This window comes from Myodes glareolus, chromosome 15, assembly GCF_982192425.1.
Source record: "Myodes glareolus chromosome 15, mMyoGla1.1, whole genome shotgun sequence".
In the NCBI taxonomy this organism is placed as follows: domain Eukaryota; kingdom Metazoa; phylum Chordata; class Mammalia; order Rodentia; family Cricetidae; genus Myodes; species Myodes glareolus.
This window is the reverse complement of record NC_142040.1, coordinates 68,660,621-68,669,781: the sequence shown is the minus strand read 5'-3', so window position 1 is coordinate 68,669,781 and position 9,161 is coordinate 68,660,621. Positions and strand designations below refer to the sequence as shown.

Genomic DNA, 9,161 nt, shown 5'->3' with positions numbered 1-9,161 from the left:
TCAACCATGTACTTAGCGACCTCACAAATTCTTCCTAATTCTGGGGAACTAGAACAGAATAAAAGTAGCCAATGTTTAGATACCATACTCAGAAGTCAGCCATAAAGCATAAACTAAATCAGGAATTAAGATTTGAGCTTTACAGGTACTAACTGAAGAAATCTAAAAAGAGTCAGGTGGCAATGTGTTCAAATTTGTTCATATTTAACAAATATTTTTGCTGAAGAGTCTATGAGGTTGTATGTACAGAGTGTCTAATAAAAGGCTTCACAACAAAAGTTCAATGATCTCTAATTTTTAATGATCTAATAGCTAAAGTACAGAGGAAATCGTGTTGCAGACCAGATGGCTCCCTATGCTGTAGTGGTGGAGTAACAAAGAGATAGATAAAAAGAGGGGAAATTAAATACATGGATCCTTGCTATTTTAAACTCCAGAGGGAGTACAAATACATTAATTAAATGTGTAAATAAATAAGTTATGACTTTTAGCTCATATCTTATCCAGTTAATTGATAAAAACAATCTGAAATAGTATTTTCAAAATAGGATGGGAAAATAAAAAAACTTAAAACAGTGGAAATCATAACTCCTTCTTTTATAGAAAATATTTCTTTGTTCTGTATTTTATAGTTCTTGCAATCAAATTTCCATGATAAGCAAATCATCTCTCACCGATGCAGTGCTTGGGGTACATCAGATTGATCACTATTTATTTATTTATTTATTATTTATTTTTTTTTAACACTATCAAATTTATTTCTTCAGAAGAAATAATCTTGTGTTGTAGGCGGAGGACTCTTGTTCATTCCTAGCTGCCCAGACCCAAAATAATTAAACTATATTAATTAAACTATATTAATTAAAACACCACTTGGCCTATTAGCTCAGGATTCTTATTAAATAACTCTGACATCTTAAATTAACACATTCCTATTATTTTGTATTTTACCACAAGACTTGTGGTTTACCAGAAAAGTTCCAGGGCATCTGTCTCCTTCAGCAGATACGTGGAGTCTGACTCCACTTTCTTTTCTCCTCTATCTCTGCTTGGAATTCCTGCCTTGCTCTATTCTGCCCTTCCAGAGGCCCAAAGCAGCTTCTTTATTAAACAATGGTAACAATACATTCACAGAATACAGAGGGGAATCCCAAATCATTGTGTAGCTGATTATAAGTGTTTTGGCTAAAGATCTTACCAAATACTTTATAATAAGAAGTCCTCAGTATCTTTTTCAGGTTGTCAATGTCTATTGCAATATGCAAAGATTTTAACAGATTGTTGCACACAAAAAGTTTTACTCCTATATAAATTACAAAACTTTATCACACTGGATACATTTATAGGGTTTCTCTGCAGTATGATTTTTTCTCATGATTTAGATTATTCATATATGCAAAGATTTTACCACACTGATTACATTCATAGCGTTTATCTCCAGTGTGTGATCTTTTATGCATTTGATGAGTACTGTGAAGTGCAAAGGCTTTACCACACTCATTGCATTCATAGGTTTTCTCTCCAGCATGTGCTAGTTCATGTCTTTGAAGATGACTATGATAAACAAAGCCTTTACCACACTAATTACATTCATAATGTTTCTCTCCAGTATGGGTTCTTTCATGATTTTGTAGATGATTGTGCTCTGCAAAGGCCTTACCACACTGATTACATTCATAGGGTTTCTCTCCAGTATGAGTTCTTTCATGATTTTGTAGATGATTGCGCTGTGCAAAGGTCTTACCACACTGATTACATTCATAGGGTTTCTCTCCAGTATGGCTTCTTTTATGTTTTTGGAGACTATTGTGATATGCAAAGGCTTTACCATACTCATTACATTCATAGGGTTTCTCTCCAGTATGGCTTCTTTCATGCCTTTGTAGATAACTATGACATGCAAAGGCTTTACCACACTGATTACACTCACAGGATTTATCTCCAGTATGTAGTCTTTCATGCCTTTGAAGATTACTGTGATGAGCAAAAATTTTACAACATTGAGTACATTCATAGGGTTTCTCTCCAGTATGGGTTTTTTTTCATGATGTTGAAGACTACTGTGATGTGCAAAGGCTTTACCACACTGATTACATTCATAGGGTTTCTTTCCAGTATGGATTCTTTCATGACTTTCAAGATTACTATGATAAGCAAAGACTTTACCACACTGATTACATTCATAGTGTTTCTCTCCAGTATGGCTTCTTTCATGTATTTGTAGATTGCTATGATAAACAAAGACTTTACCACACTGATCACATTCATAGGGTTTATCTCCAGTATGTAGTCTTTCATGCCTTTGAAGATTCTGTGATGAGCAAAAATTGTACAACATTGATTACATTCATAGGGTTTCTCTCCAGTGTATGTTCTTTTATGAATTTGAAGACAACTGTGATGTAAAAAGGCTTTACCACACTCATTTTCTTCATAGGGTTTTAATCTAGTATCTGTTTTCTCATGATTGTGAAGATGACTGTCACATGCAAAGGCTTTAACACATTGAGAATATACAGAAGTTTTCTCTCTAGTTTAACTTTTTCATGCCTTTCATGTCTTGTAGAACTTTAACAATGTTCTTCAGTATTATGGTCTTCCCAACTGTATCCTATAGCAGTGAGGTTTCTGTAGGTCTCCAGCATTACATCTTTGTAGAGATTTCTCTGAGAAGGATCCAGCAAAGCCCATTATTCCCAGGTGAAGTTGACATGTACATCATCATAGGTCACTGAATTCATGTCGTGGTTTTCCAGCTTTTCCATGCTCCCTGCTCAGCTGCCTGCAGCAACACTCAAAGCCCAGATTGAGCACTATTTAAAGTAATCATTTTTATTGATTTTATTGAGCTATATATTTTTCTCTGCTCCCTCCTTTCCTTTTCCTTCCCTCCCCTTCAGCTCTCTCCCATGTAATCATTTTGCATCCAAGAAACATTTGAAAAATAAACTTATTTTTCAAGTCAAGGAATCAGGTAATATTTTACTACTGAAGTCAGCTTTTGGGGCAGATGAAAAAGCTAATGTTTCTTCTTCAAATTTTCAAAAATGATTTTCTATTTTGGTTTATAAAACAAAATTACATAAATTTAAGAAGAGGTTTTTCTGTGTTCATTGAAGTACATTGTTTTAAAAGAGTCTTGCTAAATACTTACGAATTAAAAAGTTAGAAATTGGAATATTTCAGCTATTTGATCAAAAATAATTCTGGGATATTCGGTGAAGTTAGCCTCCACTGTCCATAAGTATACAAAGATATACAGCTGAAGTTCAGTATGAGCCTGGGCTGAGAGGAAAGAGTGTAAGAATTCATTATTTAGAGCTAAGGAGAAAGGAATGCACAATACAGTAAGAATGAGGAAGAGCATGGATTCCACCTAAATTATCAAGAATTAAGCATGGGATTGTGTAAGTAAAGGGACTGTTTGGGAGGTGTGCATAAAGGAGCTGATTGTAAGACTCTCTTGGAAGTTCATCGAGAAATAGACCTGAAAGCAGTAGATTGGGATGTATAAATAGAAATTTCAAAGTGCCATGATTATGTAATATGGTAAAAATGTTCTGAGTCTACATTTAGTTTTGTCATGTTCTTTAATCCTTCATGACAGAATAAAGAATGAGGGACCACTGAAGCTGGAATGATAGATGTTAAAATGAAATTGAAAGCAATTTTGAAGGAAGGAGCCTCCTCAGCTTTTCACAAAGTTAGGGCAATCTTATGTTAGTCGTGGTATTTACCACCAAAGAATGTGTGTTCTCATGGTGAGACTCAGCTTGCAAATGCTGTTTCTAGAAGTGAAAAAAAAAATAACCTTATTATTTTGAGTTTCTATCGACATGTATAAACTGTGCAGCCCTCATCTTTGCAAAGGCAAGAGAAGATGAAGAAGAATATAGATGAAAGATTCATGCATTGTGTACATATTGGCAGATACTTGTGAGTGATGAGAATGAGGTAATTGTATCCAATATGTAATACATTCCTAGAAAGTCTGTGTGATGGCTTTTCTTAGTTGTCAACTTGACTATATTTGGAATATACTACAATCCAGACATGGAAGGTACACCTGCGATCTAGGTCATTGACCCAGTAAAACAACACGGCCTTTATCCAGATCTTGAGATTGGGAGACATGGGATTTTGTCCTGGATCGGGCGATAGGAAGACACAGCTCTTTAATCCATATATTGAGGCAGGAAGGCACACCTTAATCAGGTCCACACCTCCTGCTGGAAGCATGTATAAGAACAATGGAAGAAGGAAGGCTTCCTTCTTCTTTCCCTGCTTGCCCTGGCCTTGCCAGCCTATCCATTCCCTTAACTGACATTGGAATGTGTGAGTTTGTTTTGTATGTTTGAGTTGTATGTGTGTGAGTTTGTACGTGAGTGTGTGCGATAGAATGCATGCACGTGTGAGTAGTTGTATGAGAGACAGAGAGAGAATGTATGTGAGTGTGTGTATATGTGTGTGTAGCTACAACTAAAGACAAAGAGGCTATGACTCTTGAAAATAGCAAGGTAACTACCTGGCAAATGTTAACGAAAGCAAAGAACTGGGAAAATGAAATAATTGTATTTTCTCTTTAAAAATGTTAAATATTACTTTAAAAATGAATTTGACCTATATTCCCAGTTGTTAGTGAGCAAATTCTTAACAAATGAAATTTAAAATAACATTTTACTTATAATTATGAAATGTCTACTCAGTTATAAACAGTTTTAAACTAATTCTCTCTCTAATAGAAACACTATACAGTACAGATCTTTCGGGTTCCAGTTTATTCAATTATTTTAAGCATCTTTGCTTTTCGTGAATGTGTATTTCTCTATGCCTGATGTCTGCGGAGACCAGAGAGGTGCCTGATCCCCAGGGACAGAAATTACATATCATTGTGAGTTGCCAGGAGAGTTCTGGGAACAAATTCAGGTCATCTGCAAGAGTAGCCATTGTCTTAACCACTGAGCCATCTCTCCAGTCACAAGCAGTTATGTTAATGATATTGTTATTTAAATTATCTAAATCTGAAGATGAGGAAGAACACAAAGTGCTCTTCTTTTATTTCTCATCTTTGAATTGTCTGTATGGACTGAGTATTTTGAGTCTATGAGAACTAGAGATTGAGGGAACTGAAGTTTGTTTCTTCTTTTTCTCCTTTCCTTTCTCACGACTCAAAAATGTCCCAATAAATAACACAACCACACTCAGCCATGAACAACTTATGGTTTCTGTGACTTTGCATGGGCTGAGCAACCACTCAAGTCGAATCACACATGAGTATGACCAAAAAAGGTCATTTCCTTCCTCAAATCATGTAAAACATTTCTTTAGCATAAATACATTTTACTGAAACATTTTAGTAACCAGGTCAAAAGTATAATTCTTCCTTGATGTAAATGGTGGTGACACAAATTCTCGATTTCTCTCACTAACAGAAAATTTTCCTGTGTGGCCCATACCTTAATTCTTCAAGTGAGAATTCATGTATGATAATCAATCTTTTTTCATGTAATTCATTTTACTTTGTGAAAATTTCCTATTAATAATTAGTAATTTCCATCATAAATATTGCTGTGAATTTTCTAGCTTATGTTTTCAGGTCAAAAGTGCTAAAAAAACAAAACAAATAAACCACAGGAAAGTGCAGGAGTTATAGGCCTCACAGCAAAATATCCTGAGGTAAACACCACACAGTAATCCATTTGTGGCACTATTATCATTATTTTCTAAATACCTAACCCACAGAGAATTCACTACCTCAAACCAAATATATTATGAAGATAAAACAGACTTAAGAAAAGGAAGGCTAGATAATTTTAGTGAATGAATGGAAAAAGTCAACTGCAAGAAACTAATACCTTTCTGAAGCTATTTTATTAAAATCTTATCAAACTTACATTTTCTTTTTTCTGCTTTGCTGTCTTTGTCTTTACAGTCTGTATTTACCACCCACTCTACATGAACTATACTCCATTTTTTTTTAATCCTTTCGGGGTGTTTCTGAAGTTAAGTTTGGGAACATTCTGAATTTGTCACCAAGTAAGGAATAGAACATTTCAGATACATCATTTCTCTGGAGACTCTGGAACATGTAAAGGGAAGCTGTTCATTAAAATATCATTGCCATCTCTTCTTTTCATCCAAATGCAGGATAATGGGCACTATTTTCTTTTTCTGAATATTAATAAATTTTATCAAATAAAATAAACTTTGGCATGTTGTGGTATAAAGATAATAATAAGTAAAACCTGATATATAGGGCAAATTTGAAAGCTGACAGTAGACATTCATTCATTTAAAATTACAGGAATGAGACTCGGTATGTTGGTACAGACTTTTAATCATGGCACTTAAGAGACAGACGCATGTGAATCAATGTGTACTTTAGGTCAGCTTTATTGATGTATTGAATTCCAGGACAGCCAATTACATAGCAAAATCTTGTCTCAAAATTCCTAAACCAAATCAAACAAAATTCCAAATAGAATATAGCAGAGGCTCTTTGACTTAAAGTCATGGTAAACTCTTGTGAAATTTAGGGAGATAAAAGACTAGGGAGGAAAAATTACCAGGACCTATTGCATTTTCTCTTATAATTCCTGTCACTTTAAAAACAAAACACATGGATCCCCTTAGTTGAAAGCTCCAATGGGAGGCTAAAATGCAGATGAGAACAGAGGAAACAAATCACCTATCAAATCATAGATTTATAGACATTATTAACTTGCAGTGCAAATACGGCCTCTAGCTGATTTACACTGACACCACAGAAGAGCTGGGATCTGTCTTCTACCTCAGTCCCTGGCAAGCCACAGTAACACCTGATACTTGCTTTTACTCTTTGTAATTAAAAACAAAAACATTCCAAATAGTTGCACACAATCTGAGATCAAACAGCCATATTAGGACAGCTGAGTTGGCTCAGCTGCACTTCCAAATAACAATTACTCTCCATAATTAGTCCTGAAACGCATAATTTGATAAGAAACTGACCCTTCCTTCCCGAAGGCTAATTCTGCTACAGTAAACGTATAATGGGCTGTTCTTGGAACAGAGGCAGAACATCAGCAATATAACCAGGAACATATTGGACAGAGAGCTGCAGGACAAAAACCACTGATACTTTTCACTAGGGATGAACATTCACTGTTCTATCATGAATGTGTGCTGTCTCTTATTTCCAGCAAGAGGCTCATGGCCATTTCTTACCACCAAACATACACACCTCTTTATTGTCTGATATATCAATTTTACTATCAATAGTTACTCTTCTCTACACGCAGGCTTGATAAAATGGTGGGAAGGATGTACACTTTAAAATAAGATGGAAATCCCACTTTAGCAAAGACAGGGAAGTTACAAAATTGCAATGTTTATGTTTGATGGAAGTCTTTGTGCCACGGCATTTATAATTGTGTTGTACATCAGTACTGAGGATTGAAAAATGTTGACTGGAAAACTGAGATCAGATAAAAATTTTAAATTCTATCAGTGAAGCAAGAGGGTTGGCTGGATGTTTTCTCAACCTTGAATATCTGGTGCAGACTTCAAATGCTGAGTAGGCATTGCTATACTATAGGATCCATCATAATTTGGTTCTACTCAGACATCTTTGTCCTGATCTGTATATTCCATCATCAGTCCAATGAATGTATGCTACTACCCACAGATTTGTATGTACTTTTCTTTCTTTGTTTTTTTTTGTGGGTCTTTTGTTTTGTTTTGTTTTGTTTTGTTTTTTGAGAGTTTCTCCAGGTAGCTCTAGAACTAGCTCTCACAGAGCAGGCTGACCTCAAACTTACGGAGATCCACGTTCCCCTCAAGTACTGTGGTAAAAGTTCACCACTCTCTGATTGGATTGCAGGCTCACTCCATGAGATGGATCCCATTCCCTACACTGCTCAGGTGGCTAACAACAGGAGAGCAGCTGTGGCAAAGATCTGGGGTAAAACCAAATAGTACTGTTTTGTTAAAGGAGTGCATCAAAAAATAAAATGACTCCTACCAGCTTGGCAGTGGTGGCTCATGCCTTTAATCCCAGCACTTGGGAGGCAGAGGCAGGTGCATCTCTGTGAGTTCGAGGCCAGCCTGGTCTACAAGAGCTAGTTCAAAGACAGGACAGGCTGCAAAGAAGCCCTGTCTCAAAAAAACAAAAAAGACTCCTACCAACGTTCTGCTCGACTCATAAGTAAGTATCATGCTCTGACATCATCAGACAAACCTCCTTCTGCCGTGGAGGGGAACCCATACATCCACTGTACAATGAGCAGAGAGTGAAAGACCTTGGAATACTATGTGGTCCTATATGGGATGATTCCAACAAATCCACCCACACCCCACAGAGCTCAGGGAACACTGGAGAAGAGGAGGTAGAAAAACTGTAAGATATAGAGGGGATGGAGGACACCAAAGAAACAAGATCTCCTAGATACCACAGGGTTTGTGCACAGTTGTACTCACAGAGACTGGCAGCATGCTCAGGGTCTGGGCAGGTCAAACCAGGGGGTTCTAGTACTGAGAGGGGAAGCAGACGCAAGCACACATTCTTAAACCAAAATCGATCTACAGTTGAAAACAGCTCACAAAGGAAAAAGTTTACCCACTTTGTGTGTGTGTGTGTGTGAAAGAGAGAGGCCACAGTGGTATACAAGAAACATTTCAGGGCTAGAACACATCCAGCAGTAGATGGCCAACAAAAAATGAACTCAGAAGTATTTCTGATGAAGTTTGTTTCATAGTTCTTTTTCCTTTTAAACCTTATAGATAGTTTGTTTATATATTAAGGTTTCTGATTTTTATTTTTTTAATTTTTGTGTGTGTGAACGCATGTATCTCAGTGTCTCTGTGTGTTTTTTGTGATTTTTTTAATTTGTATTTTTGTTCATTTACTTGTTTTCCTTGTTTTCATTTAATCTTATTGCTGTTTTTTTCTGCTGTTTTTTATGTCTATTTTCTAATGAGAGAGAGAAAGAAAGGGTTACAGTTTGGATGTGAGTGAACTTAGGAGAATCTGAGAGGAGCTGTGGAAGGGGAAACTGGAATCAGAATATACTGTATGAAAGAAAATCTATTGTTAAAAAAAGAAAGAAAAGAAAAATGCACAAAATTTCACCTAAATCATGGTGTAACTTCTTAGAATGATTTGGTTTGGCTTTTTGTATTCA

At 36.0% G+C, this 9,161-nt stretch overlaps 1 pseudogene; it reads right to left on the bottom strand.

Moving 5' to 3' along the window:
* Positions 1–1,133: 1,133 nt before the first annotated feature.
* On the bottom strand, positions 1,134–2,765 carry LOC125414899 (uncharacterized; annotated as a pseudogene).
* Between the last annotated feature and the right edge of the window lie 6,396 nt (positions 2,766–9,161).